This window comes from Podarcis gaigeae (genome assembly GCF_964106915.1).
Source record: "Podarcis gaigeae genome assembly, chromosome: 13".
NCBI lineage: Eukaryota > Metazoa > Chordata > Lepidosauria > Squamata > Lacertidae > Podarcis > Podarcis gaigeae.
The window spans coordinates 30,448,387-30,461,315 of record NC_139689.1 but is presented as its reverse complement, the minus strand read 5'-3'; the positions used below and the strand labels follow the sequence as shown (position 1 = coordinate 30,461,315).

Sequence of the window (12,929 nt, the reverse complement as noted above, 5' to 3'; positions counted from 1 at the left end):
GGGGGGACACAGTTAGCTGAAGAATTTTCAAATGTCTTCTTCCGTCACCATCACCAATACTCATTTAAAGGCATGTTTTTAATCTTAATTGGTTGCCTTTGCTTACTGCCAAAGAAAGTGACACAAAGTACTTTCCCCTTTACATCAGACTTGGGTCAGCAACAGGTAGACAAAGAACCTTCTTCCCAAAACACGGGCTTTAAAAAAAAAAAATCCTAGAAAAACAACCCTCTTGCCAACTTGTGCCTTTAAATCACCTTTGCTCCTTTCCTCCCTGCACCCTCCCTCCTTTCCTATCTCTGCCTCCTTCCTCACCACCACTGCCAAGGGCATCGATTACCCTTTGTCATCCTACAAAGGACAGAGCCAAAAATAACAGTTTCAGGAGATTCTGTTCCTGGTAATGAGGAGACACACGAGGCAAAAATGTTTACTCTCTGGGCTACACATTAACCCACTCACCCAGCAGTGTCTGCTGGGTAGAGAATACAAGCAAGAAATCAGTAGTTTGGTCCAGGAGGATTTCACTCATCCACGTAAAGTTCAGGCATGGTGTTCCAGATCAGCACACTGTCTCATGTGGCAGCCGGACATCCTAGGGATGTTCATCGCAGGAAATGTCTACAAATCTCTCTTGTTGTTAGACTTTAGAATACAATCTTCTGGCTCTCAAAGGTAGGAGCCACCAATAGACCTATCCCCTCACATATGTATGTATGTATGTATGTATGTATGTATGTATCTATCAAGGAAGGAAGGAAGGAAGGAAGGAAGGGGAGAGAGAGAAATTATGGTAGCTGCCAACCCTGTTACAATGATTTCTCCACAGAAATCTTTAGTAAAAGGCAAAAGATTTATGTGATCTGATGAGAAACGAGGGTACCTTGGTTTCTCCTCAGATCGTTACAATGATTTGAAAATAAAACTGAAATTATATCAATCTATGGTGCAACCACATTTAGAATACTGTGTACAGTTCTGCTCACCTCACCTCAATTTTTTTTTTTTTAAATTAAGTAACATACAGTTTGCAGATCTTAATTAGACCTTACATCTTAAGCATGTTACATTACCGTTACTCAGTTTATAGAACAAACTGGAAGGGAAGCAAGCACACAACTTTATTTATTTAGAAAGTTTTATCATAACTTTCATCTTTCCTGAGCCTAAGGCACAAATAAATATTAATTATTGTTCTATGTTATTATTATTTTCATTGATTTATTATTATTTTAAATAATAAGATAATGATAATGCAACACTTAGCGCAAAAGAAATAGGTAAAACTGGCAGTCAAATCAGTTAAAATGAACAAAATCAAGGTTTGCTCTTAGCTCTCGTCATTTGTTTGGCAAGAAATCACAAGTAATGATTTGCACACAATGCTAAGACAACACTGGCTTGTTTTCAGCTTAGGGAAATGAGAAGCATGGCAGGTGCACATATGCATGAGCACAGTTGCTCGTTCATGGCTAGCCACTTTGACATACCACAATGTGCAGTTGAGGTCACTTCTCAATCCCAACAAGTGATGGGAAAGTTTTTCCTGTCCGCTGATGGAGGAAGCCTTTCCGCAGCCTTCATTCTCAAAAAGTGTGGTCCTATGATGCCTCAGCTGTTTCCTGGATGCCTTGTCTTCCCAGTTTCCACTGGAGGCAGGGAAGCCAGTTTCCTGCTGTGATTTCCAGGGTTGCATCCTTTGGGATGCCGTGATTTGAACCAAACAAAACCTTCATGATAACTCAAGTCTGAGAAGCAGCTGGGCTTCTGCTCTCTTTGAGCCAAACATCAGGAAGATATGTGCCCACACACTATCCAGCATGGGGGAAACAGGGCCATCAAGAAAAGTCATGGGGGAAAGAACCAACAGAGGCCTTCACAATGCCTGCATTATAAGAAAAAAAAATCCCCCATTCCTAGTCAGGACTTCTGAATCTTTTAAGATGCAGTGATTTCAGGTGCAAGGCCAAATTATTTGAGCAAGATGGCATCTTTGACAAGGCAAACCTGTGCCAAACTGACCCTACGTTTGTGACTTGCACGAAGTGTGTTAGCTAAGCAAATGTTCGTGCATTTCTTATCCTACCATCTGGTGTGGAGCTTGGCGTGGTTCTGAAGCCCCATGCCTAGACTAGCAGAAATCGCATCCAGAAACCGCCCCCATTTCTGTGATGCCACCAGGCATTGCCCACATACGTTCAAGACTCTGAGCAACTAGAAAGCCAAAAGTCGATTCTCGGGATGCTAACTTCTGCACTCACCTGTATGTTTTCAACTCCCTGGATCCTTAATCCATGAAGACTTTTTGAAAGCCCTTGATCACACATTTCCACACTCAAGGGTACTTAAAGGCAGCCATTTAAGTTATATATTTTTTCTCAAAGGAAGAAGTTGATTTATTGTGTTGAATGATTGGGCTTGTGTAGAAGACTTGCAGCCCTCTGGCCAGTTGCCAGTAAAGATTCAGAGGCAAACAGCACATTTCTTTTCGTGTGGCGTAATGTGTGTTAGTAAGTAAGAGGGGCTGAATTTAGCGCAAAATGGTCATGAGTCGCCCCCCCCCCCCATCATGCATCCTCAGTTCACTGGGACACACATTTGCTTCCATCAGTGGAAGCAAAAAGGAGACAACATAAATAATCAGGAGGTCACACTAATACTCCAATACAAAACTTATTAACTCAGAAGTAATTCTAATTTCAGTAGGGTTCATAAGCTTGTACGTTGGTGAACATTAATTTTTTCATTTAAAAATCTCAGTTGCAGTCTCTAGGTGTGCTTTCAATGCAATGTTAGGTTTCCCCCTGCCTAGAGAACAATACCAGGAAGCATTCTTGGTCAGTCTTAAATAATTGCATGCCTTTAAGAAGATGTTTTTCCCTGATGGAAATGAAGTGATGGGAAATGTCACCTCTTGAACTCTGCTTGTCATCCTGCTCTTTAAAGATGCAGAAGTCCTGGCTAAGAATGGGGGATTTTTTTTTTTATTAAAACAATTCAGATGCTTTAAGTAAATGAGCCAGTCAACATATTTCTGAATGGTGCGGCAAGTGAAGACACATAAGGGAAACATGGAAGGTAGAAGACATAAGAGGAGGGTTAAATATGTATTTTAAATCATGGGAAGATCCATTGATGTACAAGATCCCATCTTCCGTCTTCAATTAACTACCACATTACAGAAACACATTCCCTAGTCAGTTCTGCTGTTGAAATGTCCCATGGTGGTTAGGCCACTTCTGGATCCAGCCCTCTGGTTTAAATCTTTTAGGATCATCAGTTGCCCTGAAGAGTTTGAGGCTCTTCAGCATTTCAATCTAGAAGTAAAGGTAGCACAAAAGTACACTTAAGTGAGAGAAAGGCTCTCAAACTAGAGTTGCAATGGAGGAGACCATTGCTGGAATCTCAGCTTGCGTCTGAAATAGTATGACCTCAATGATGCCCAAGGTAAACCTACCTAATTCACACTTTGCGAAACAATATGTGAACCAAAACACAGCAATCCTTCAAAATTCGCCCTTCTCTGAATTTTGCAGTGCAGTTCTCCAACTAAACATTGCTTACAGAAATGTTTGTATTAGGCGAAAGTGCGGATAAAATGCATACATAGAAAATGTGTTACATAGGGGGAAGTCCTTGCAAAAGTGTGTACCTTATTGAAAACTGCTTACAAAAACCTGTTTATTAGATGAAGTTAACACTAATATGTTGTCAAATTTTCATGATTTTCTTATAAATCAAAAATTGCTGCAGAAATGTGGATAACTGAATTTAACATTGGAAAAATGAGAGAGAGAGAGAGAGAGAGAGAGAGAGAGAGAGAACCAAAATTGATAGATCTAGCCATCCCTACATTCCACACGAGACTGGCCCTACTGTTAGGCAGGGTGGGGCAGCTGCCTTGGGTAGCAGATACGGAGGGAAGGGCAATGAGATGTTGAAGGAGAGCTCTCTATGTTACACAGAGCCCCTAAGTGTACCTCCTTCCCTCAGGTGTGCTATCCTATCACCAGTGTTGAACTAAGAATCAATTGGTGCTCCAATCTACTTCTCTACATGGAATGGGAGGTGCCATTTTGTCCGCCTCAGGCAGCAAGATGTCTTGAGCCAGCCCTGACTTCACCTCTGTAGGCTCAAATTAATCCAGGACCCTGATGTAGACATTTAAGTTCTTCAACTCATTACATCCAATGAAACTATATGTTGGGAGACTCAGGACAGAAATTTAGCAAGTGATGCCTTCTACAGTGTTTAGGTCTGTGCCAATATATAATTTCTGCAGGTTCAGGCTGTTGCTAGAAGCATACCAACAGGACCAGCCCTTCCATAAAGCAGAGTGAAGCAGCCACCTTGGTTGGCTGATGCTGCAGAGCAGAGTGGCAGTGGCAAGGTTTTGGAGAAGAGAGGTGCATGCCGTGTGGCCTGCCCTTTGTCCCCTGAGGTGGCCTGTCGCCCTCAAGTGGATAGAGGATGTTGTTGTGTTGCCAGTGCTGGAATTCAAATTCAAGTGGCTGGCATCTGTACCAGGAATAGGGACTGTTAGCGGCACCACCTTGTCTCTTGCCTCACACTGCCAAGTATCTTGGGCTGCCTCTGAGGCGTAGGTACACACCCCAGAAAGTGGTAACCCTCACCCTCATATTTCACAAATGAACACAGAGCGCCTCCTGTGTATTTGTAACTAAAACTGCAGTGCACACATTGCTGGCTTAAACACAGCGAGGTGGCTCAATTCTCAATTCGGTTCGAAGTCGGTTTGAGGTGGGAATGCATCAAAAGGCGGCATTTCCTGAAGAAGTGACAGGATGGGTGTGGCGTGTGGCTAATGTGCAAAACTGTGGTTGGGAACATGCCAGATGCAGAGTAAAGGGTACACAGCCTCACACCAAGAATCACTGCCTGAGAGACCGCACAAATCACCAGCAGTTCGGATGAAAGCCTTTTCTGCTTCCCGTGTGCTGTGCTATTTATTTTACCCTGAGGGTGCTTCCAAACCACCTGTTTACCGAGTATTTATTGCGATCTGTTTTGCAAGGAGGGCGGTTAGATGACGTCGTGTCAAAGCAAGTGCTCGCCAATGGCATTTCCCCATCATTTGCCTTTTGGCAAAAGTCTGATCGCTGAGGGAAATGGATTTGCTGAGCAAGACTTCACCATCAGCTATCATGGCAGAGCCTGAATTTGTTGGTAGGTCCCACCCCCAAAGAGCGCCTGGAAGCGCCCTGAATCTACAATAGCCCATACCCTCCGACATTCCTCAAGTGAAAATAGGGACATATCTCACTCCCCCACTCCGCAACTGACCCTCCTCAACACCCCCCCCCATTTTTTGCCGTCCCCCTGCCAAGAATTTCCTGTCAGAAGAAGGGTGAAGACTACTAGCACTACATCAACGAGACCGAGCACACATGCCTTCCACTGTCCTGAGGAAACCCCGTAATCCTGATTTTATTATTTGTAGATTTACCAAAAGAAAAACACACACCATAAATACATTTTAGAAAGGGGTAAGATTAGACGCAAAGCATTGAAAATAATAATTCAAGATTCCTTGTGCTCCTCTCCTCTCCCCCTTTCTTCACGCCCTACTCTCTGTTTGCTTCTCAGAGCCGGCGCATCATGCAGAGCTGGGCCTTGGTGGCAGCAGCCATATCCACTACGAGCTGCCCAAGGGAGGAGGCCATCAGCAGTGGCCATGGAGAGGCAATGGGATGCTCCCTTTCTGCCACTCAGGACAAGGGCCGGCTCATCCTCCTTCCTGAGTTCAAAGGCAACAGCACTGGCGGGGGAAATGGGGACATTTCAGAATCAAATCAGAAGCCGGGATGGCTTTCATAATTCTGGAACAGTCCCTGGAAAATTGGGACACTTGGAAAGGTATGATAGCCGCTGCATCTGAAGCAGTTTGTGTTAATAAGCTGGCCATAGGGGTCAAGGCTGGGGCTGGGGTTGGAGCTGCGAGAGCTTGAAGTTTAATATAATGTTCCACCCTGCCATGGATCGGATGGTACTCACCACAGAATCAAAACACATTCAGCAACCTTAACACTCTAGGGTGTGTTGGCAGAAACTAAGGTAGTGTACATGTGAGCACTCTACCAGCACGTTCTTTTAAAGGTATCCCTTCCCCCAAGGCATAACAGAGAGACAGCAATTTGCCAGGGACAAGTACCAGGAAATATGGAGTGACCTTGATAAAATGCAGACAGTAGGAGCATCTAGCAACCTCCTGTTGTCAATCCCTCCTTAATCTCCTTGCATCCTGATTGATAATGGATGGCCCTTACACCAGGCAGTTCATGCTAAAGGGGAAAGTGATCTCAGTTACTTGATCCCCAGGCCACTCATAGGGAATAAATTGCATTTCCTTCCCAAAGGCTCATATACAAATCTGCCTTGCAAACAAGGACTCTTATCATTGTCATGGTCTGCTTTTTGATTTATACTAGAAAGGTAGAGTTGGGAAAGGGCCACGAGGGTCATCTCCTCCAATCTTGATTTGGTTTGGTATTTGCATTTCACTTTTCCAACAAGGTTGAACTCAAGGTGGTTTTCCAAGGAGCTCAAGATGTTAAATACAGGAAGGCTGCAACTTACTCGCAACTTATGCGCATTTAACTTCAACTTTATGCACTTGGCAAAATAAATGAATAAAAGGGGTTGGAAAGGAGGTGGGCATTTGGGGGGGGAGACTTTGGCACTCCCACCCACTGGAGTGGACAGGACATGGTGAGAACGACCCTGAAATGAATGCAATTCATTCTGTGGTATATAAGGTGCACTGCAATTACAGCATACAGACAATTTTGTCTGACTTCCCAGTAACCTACCAAGTTTTATTATTTTTTGCTGCTTGTGCGACACTTGGTGTATGTTACCATCAGTGGTGGACAGCCAGAGTCTAAGCTTACATACCCTCCAACATTTCTCCGATGAAAATAGAGACGGCCTCCCATTCCGTAATGATAACTTTACTATTTATACCCCACATATCTTACTGGGTCGCCCCCGCCACTCTGTGCAGCTTCCAGCATATATAAAAAGACAATAAAACCTTTTTTTAAAAAAAACTTCCCTATACAGGATTGCCTTCAGATGGCTCGGGGGTTGAATAACTCCATACCCTCCAACAATGCTACAAAGAAAATAGGGACAACTTAAGGCGCAAAGGAGGGACGCGGATGGCACTGTGGGTTAAACCACAGAGCCTAGGGCTTGCCAATAAGAAGATCGGCAGTTCGAATCCCTGCGACAGGGTGAGCTCCCGTTGCTCGGTCCCTGCTCCTGCCAACCTAGCAGTTCGAAAGCACATCGTAGATAAATAGGTACTGCTCCGGCGGGAAGTTAAACGGCGTTTCCGTGTGCTGCTCTGGTTCGCCAGAAGCAGCTTGGTCATGCTGGCCACATGACCCGGAAACTGTCTGCGGACAAACACTGGCTCCCTCGGCCAATAAAGCAAGATGAGCGCCGCAACCCCAGAGTCGGTCACGACTGGACCTAATGGTCAGGGGTCCCTTTACCTTTAAGATAAAGTGGGACATTCAGGGATCAAATCAGAAACCGGGACGGCTTCTTTAAATCAGGAAAGTCCCTGGAAAATAGAGATTCTTGGAGGATCTGAGCTTAATGGTATTTTGAGAGGAGCTAGACGGCCATGCATATTCTCCTCCATTTGCAAGGCACACAGCTGAACACTTTCTCCGCTGCCAAACTGTGCTTTATAACTAGTTCTGTGGTCATGGCAAGTTAAAACAACAACAAAAACTTAACTAGAGAGCCAGTTTGCCAGCAGTGATTTTTAAAAAGGAGTCTTCTGAGCGGGATGTATGCATTGTCAATTAAACATCTAGTATGTGGCCCCTTAAAAAGAAACCGCTGTGACCCAGGAAGCCATTTCCTGGAGAGCAGCTGACTCAGAGGTGTGGCCTGGCTGGGTTAGTTACTGCTGGGTGCAGGCTCCCAAGCCTCATCAAGAATAAAGTTTGAATTTGCATTGATGCAGCTTGTGGAGAGTTCATACAGGAGACGACAACACATGGTGTGAGAAGTCTGTTGGACCGTGACCTTCACACAGAGCAACACAACAAACCTGCCACCTGTGGATTTCAAGACTGAAAGCACAGCAGAGAACCAGACAAGATGGAAGGAGTTAATGGATCTGGTATTTGCAGGCCCAGACGCAGGTAGGTGGTCTGCATTCTGGCCCCCCACTCCAGTCAAGCTTCTTATTTGCTTATATGTGTTGGGCCAAAGGGCAGGGATATCTGCACAGCATAGATTTCCAGCAGCCAACTAACAGAAAATGAAGTTCAGACATTGGAGCCAACTCCTAGGGTCGAGACCCCTTTGCTCCCCCCCCCCCCGAGACCCCCAAAGTTGATGGGAATTGTCATTCAAATAGTGAGTGTATGTGGTCTTGTGGTTGGAGGGACACAGGTGGAGCTGTGGTCTAAACCACTGAGCCTCTTGGGCTTGCCATTCAGAAGGTCGGCGGTTCAAATCCCAGTGATGGGGTGAGCTCCCGTTGCTCGGTCCCAGCTCCTGCCAACCTAGCAGTTCAAAAGCACGCCAGCGCAAGTAGATAAATAGGTACCACTGTGGCGGGAAGGTTAAAAGTGTTTCCGTACGCTCTGGTTTCCATCACAGTGTTCTGTTGTGCCAGAAGCTGTTTAGTCATGCTGGCCACGTGACCTGGAAAGCTGTCTGTGGACAAACACCAGCTCCCTCGGCCTGAAAGCCAGATGAGCGGCGCACCCCATAGTTGCCTTTGACAGGACTTAACCGTCGAGGGGTCCTTTACCTTTACCTTGTGATTGATTATGCAGTGTGGGGCTTACCTGGGACCCGCAATATTTTATTCAAGTTGGTACCCCTTTGTTCCAACATTTTGCACGGTAATTTTTTCAATAGAAACACTGTGGGTTTTTGAAAAACACAGAGAACCATAGAACTGTAGAGTTGGGAAGGAACTAAAAGGAGTTACTGAAGGAATTACTGATGTCCATCTGCTCTCCGTTTAGAAACCTCCAATGAAGGAGAGTCCACCACCTTCAAAGGTAGCCCATTCCACTGTCTAACAGCTCTGTCAGAAAGTTATTCCTGGTGTTTAGTCAGACACTCCTTTCGTGTAATTTGAATCCATTGGTTTGGGTCCTACCCTCTGGGGCAGCGGAAAACAATCTTGTGCCATCTTCCGTGCAACAGGTATTTGAAGAAAGCTGTCATATGCCTTTCAGTGTCCTCTTCCCCAGGCTAAACATACCCAACTCCCTCAACCGTTCCTCATAAGGCTTGGTTTCCACCTTGGTCACCCTCCTCTGCACACATTCTATCTTGTCAATAGCCTTCTTAAACTGTGGTGCCCAGAACTGGACACAGGACTCCAGGGGTACACGAGATCCCTTAGTATGGTATTTCTTTGTATGTCACTGAAAATGTAGCACATTTAAAGGTACCCCTGACCGTTAGGTCCAGCCGCGGACAACTCTGGGGTTGCAGCGCTCATCTCGCTTTACTGGCCGAAGGAGCCGGCGTACAGCTTCCGTGTCATGTGGCCAGCATGACTAAGCCGCTTCTGGCCAACCAGAACAGCGCACAAAAATGCTGTTTACCTTCCTGCCAGAGTGGTACCTATTTATCTACTTGCACTGGCAGGCTTTCAAATTGCTAGGTTGGGAGAAGCTGGGACCGAGCAACAGTAGCTCACTCCATTGTGCGGATTTGAACCGCCAACCTTCTGATTGGCAAGCCCTAGGCTCTGTGGTTTAGACCACAATGCCACCCACATACATTAAATGTAGCACATTTAAAGCCCATTAACCCAAGGTTGCCAACTGACTCTCATGTCAGCCCCATAGCTGTGCCTTTTAGTGGATGGATCAGTCGCAATTAGGAGATGATATTCTCCCTCTCTACGCTGAGGAAGTATCACTTGCCAGTGGCTGCCTGTCAAGCTTCTGGCTGCTCGTAAAGGCAGAAGAGCTGACCAGGTGGATTGGGCCAGGCCATTGTTGCAGAACCTGTCACTTGCAGCCATGTATGTTCTTAGAACACCAGCCAATGGTTGCTTCCAGACAGGAGCCTTCCAGCACTAACCATTCTCTTATTTCCCAGTATTTGCTGAATGCTGCAATCGCAATGTGCCTTGCACAGCATAGAATGAATCACATCCTTTCAGTGCCTTCTCCACCCCAAACATCTCACCACCATGCCCTGTCCACTCCAGTTGGTGCAGAGTAAGGCTTCACCTCAATTGCCTCTCCTCTCTTCCCACCCCCCTCCAAAGTGTTTTTTTTTTTAACTTTCTGGGCATACGCAGGTATAGGAACCAACTCATAGGAGCCGAGGGGTCTTCAACTCCCCTCTAAAATATTTGATGGGCATTGCCATTCAAATGGTGTGCATGCACCGCATCATGTGATCGATTATGAAGGTGGGGCTTACTTGCCCCCACCCCACAAAAAAAAATTGTGAAAAAAATTCAACTTGGCACCCCTGTATGTAGGTGTGGGTACACCTTTCTGTACCAGTATGTGCACTGGTTATGTTTTTTTCTACAGCATGATTGCACAATAGTGAAACATTTAGATATCACTCACATGACTTCTTTGTGCATCTCGAAGGTTTGTGCATTGCTTCTCAAAAAAAAAATGGGTATGAGAGTTATGGGGTGGCAAAGAGGGAATACAAACCAAATTTCTTCACTGAAATTTCTTTCCTCCCAGTTTCAAAGGAAGAAAAAAACATCATTTGTCACTTTATCTCCAAGATCGACCTTCCATTCTTTCTCTCTTTAAGGTTGTGGCTCTATGCAGCAGAAATAGGTGGTCCTGATTGACACTAGCACTCCAAGACATTCCGGGTCAGAGGCACTGAACAGTCATGGCTGAATAGTATTTACATGCCCTTGACGCGTGTGGTCTGCAACTTCTTGGCACAGCCTATGCTCCAGAAAGGTTTTGTATTGGCATGTTTGCATATCGGATCAGTGCACTGAAACAGTTGTTACTGGGGCAATTAGACGTGAAGGACTTATGCTAACACTGAAGTAGAGATGTTTTGTGTGGAAATAAAACAATTTAAAAAAAATTCTGGGATTTTCTTTTTTAAAAAAAGAAGAAAAGAAAACCCCCTACATAGAATCATAGAACCGTAAAGGGTCCCAAGAGTCATTTGGTCCAACCTGCTGCTCCAAGGCTGCAGCCTCAGTTACCCCTTATGTACTTTAGGCTGCAGTCCTCGGTACATGCAAATTACCTGGGAACCCGTTCCCACTGAATTTGAGCGTGTCCGAGTTAGATGTGTACAAGATTTCCCTGCACGCCTCCCTTTCGTAGCTGAAAGGAAAAGGAAGCTGAAATCTACACAGGCGCATCTGATCTCCATTAGGAGATCTTTAGGAAACAACTTCAAATAAAGTGACAAATCACCTTCTTGTCCAATTCTGGAGGGGGTGGATGCACTGCACTGGCGGAGGAAGAGGAGTGCGGGGGGAGCGCACCGCCCCTGGCAGTGCGATCCCGGTGGGGTGCCATCATGGCTGACCCCCCGCCTGCACTGGGTGCCACGCACCCGGGACGTGTGCCAGCCCCGCCCCTGCCTGCTCTCCGCCCCCCGGTGCCAGAGCTACTGGGTGGATGATAGGGAGCCTGGAAAAGCCTGCTGTTAGATATTGTGGGGTTCAGTGTTCTTTGTACCTGCAAGCTTTCCCACAGTGTATATGCGTCGTGGTCAGCATCAAAACATCAGCGTTTTCCCTCCTACATATTTTCAAATAATTTTTATTAGTAAGTAATGAACACTACCTAAAAATGAACAGTGAAAAAACTAAACGAGAGGTGCAATCCATTGCTTAAACAGTCATGCCTTGCTGTAGTCAGAGAATCATAGAATTGTAGAGATGGAAGGGACCCTGAGGATCATCTAGTCCAACCACAAGGAATGGAGGGAACTTTTGCCCAACATGGGGCTTGAACCCGGGACCCTGAGATTAAGAGTCTCATGTTCTAATGACTGCGCTATAAGCAGACAGGCTGTATTAATATTTGTTTTTCTTTCCCCATCCCAAGTTTGACCAGCATCATGTCTGTGCAGTTCACGTTTGAAGTGTGTACAATCCAGCAAGTTAAAACAAAAAGGGGGGGTGACCACCGCTACATGTTGCCAACACCCCATTTGCCATATCTGAAGGGCCCCCGTTTACAATAGTAAGCTCCTGTCTGGAATCGCCCTGTTTCTCCCATGTGCCAAAACCTATGCAGAGAGAGCTCTGGAGGTAAACAAAAGGAACTCGAAATACCAGTTATTTTCAGCCCCATTCTATCCCCCGACTATTCACGCATAGGAAAAGGACTACCGCGAACCATGCTGCGCTAACAGTAGAACATACGAAATACATGTTCAAATCTTTCACCACAGAGCAGATGATCTCCCCACCACCACTATCCGCACATGTGAGCGCACTTCCCTTGCCACAGAGGACAATGCACTAGGAAAATGCAGCCCTTGGAAACTCGACCTGCAACAAGTATTTTTTTGCCACTTGTCGTTTTGAACATGCGCGCAGGTTATTTTTGTGTTACAAGTTGGCAGCCAAGAAGCATATTGTGAGCCTGACAATGCAGCACAAAGCTCTCTGAAGGGTCCCAAGAGAGAGCGTGAAGTTGTTAAATCTAGCATCGGTCAAGGGTGCAGTGATGGTTGATGTGGCATCAGTTTCCTTCCAGGTACTGGCCAATAGCTGTGGTTGTGCCCGTTTTCAGAACTGGCAACTTGAAGACTGCGGACGCAAGCCATTACCCACAAAGGTAAGGTACCCCCAGACAAATCCACCCTTCCCCGCATGCAAACCATAGTACAGCATTTCCTCTGCGCCACAACTGGTGCGGCCAGTAGACCTGCCTGCCAGGCTTATGTGCCTGAGAGCCTGA

General features: G+C 45.8%; 2 protein-coding genes and 1 long non-coding RNA gene across 4 annotated transcripts in view; 2 read left to right on the top strand and 1 right to left on the bottom strand.

Annotated features, from left to right (window-relative positions):
• The window catches only part of LOC310829881, a 49,829-nt gene extending 38,283 nt beyond the window's left edge, over positions 1–11,546 (top strand). For both annotated transcript variants that reach the window (XR_014557401.1, XR_014557402.1), the window contains exons 2-4: positions 5,626–5,877; positions 8,003–8,183; positions 10,725–11,546. This is a non-coding gene — a long non-coding RNA (uncharacterized lncRNA). The remainder of the gene's footprint in view (positions 1–5,625; positions 5,878–8,002; positions 8,184–10,724) is intronic.
• The window catches only part of IGFBP4 (insulin like growth factor binding protein 4), a gene marked incomplete at its 5' end in the record, with an annotated part of 40,532 nt that overhangs the window by 27,242 nt on the left and 361 nt on the right, over positions 1–12,929 (bottom strand). The gene's annotated exons all lie outside the window — the stretch shown is intronic.
• LOC310829777 (uncharacterized protein) overlaps positions 11,744–12,929 on the top strand; it is a 51,208-nt gene continuing 50,022 nt past the window's right edge. Inside the window, exon 1 of the mRNA XM_083708664.1 lies at positions 11,744–12,806. The gene's annotated coding sequence lies outside the window, so the exon portion shown is untranslated. The remainder of the gene's footprint in view (positions 12,807–12,929) is intronic.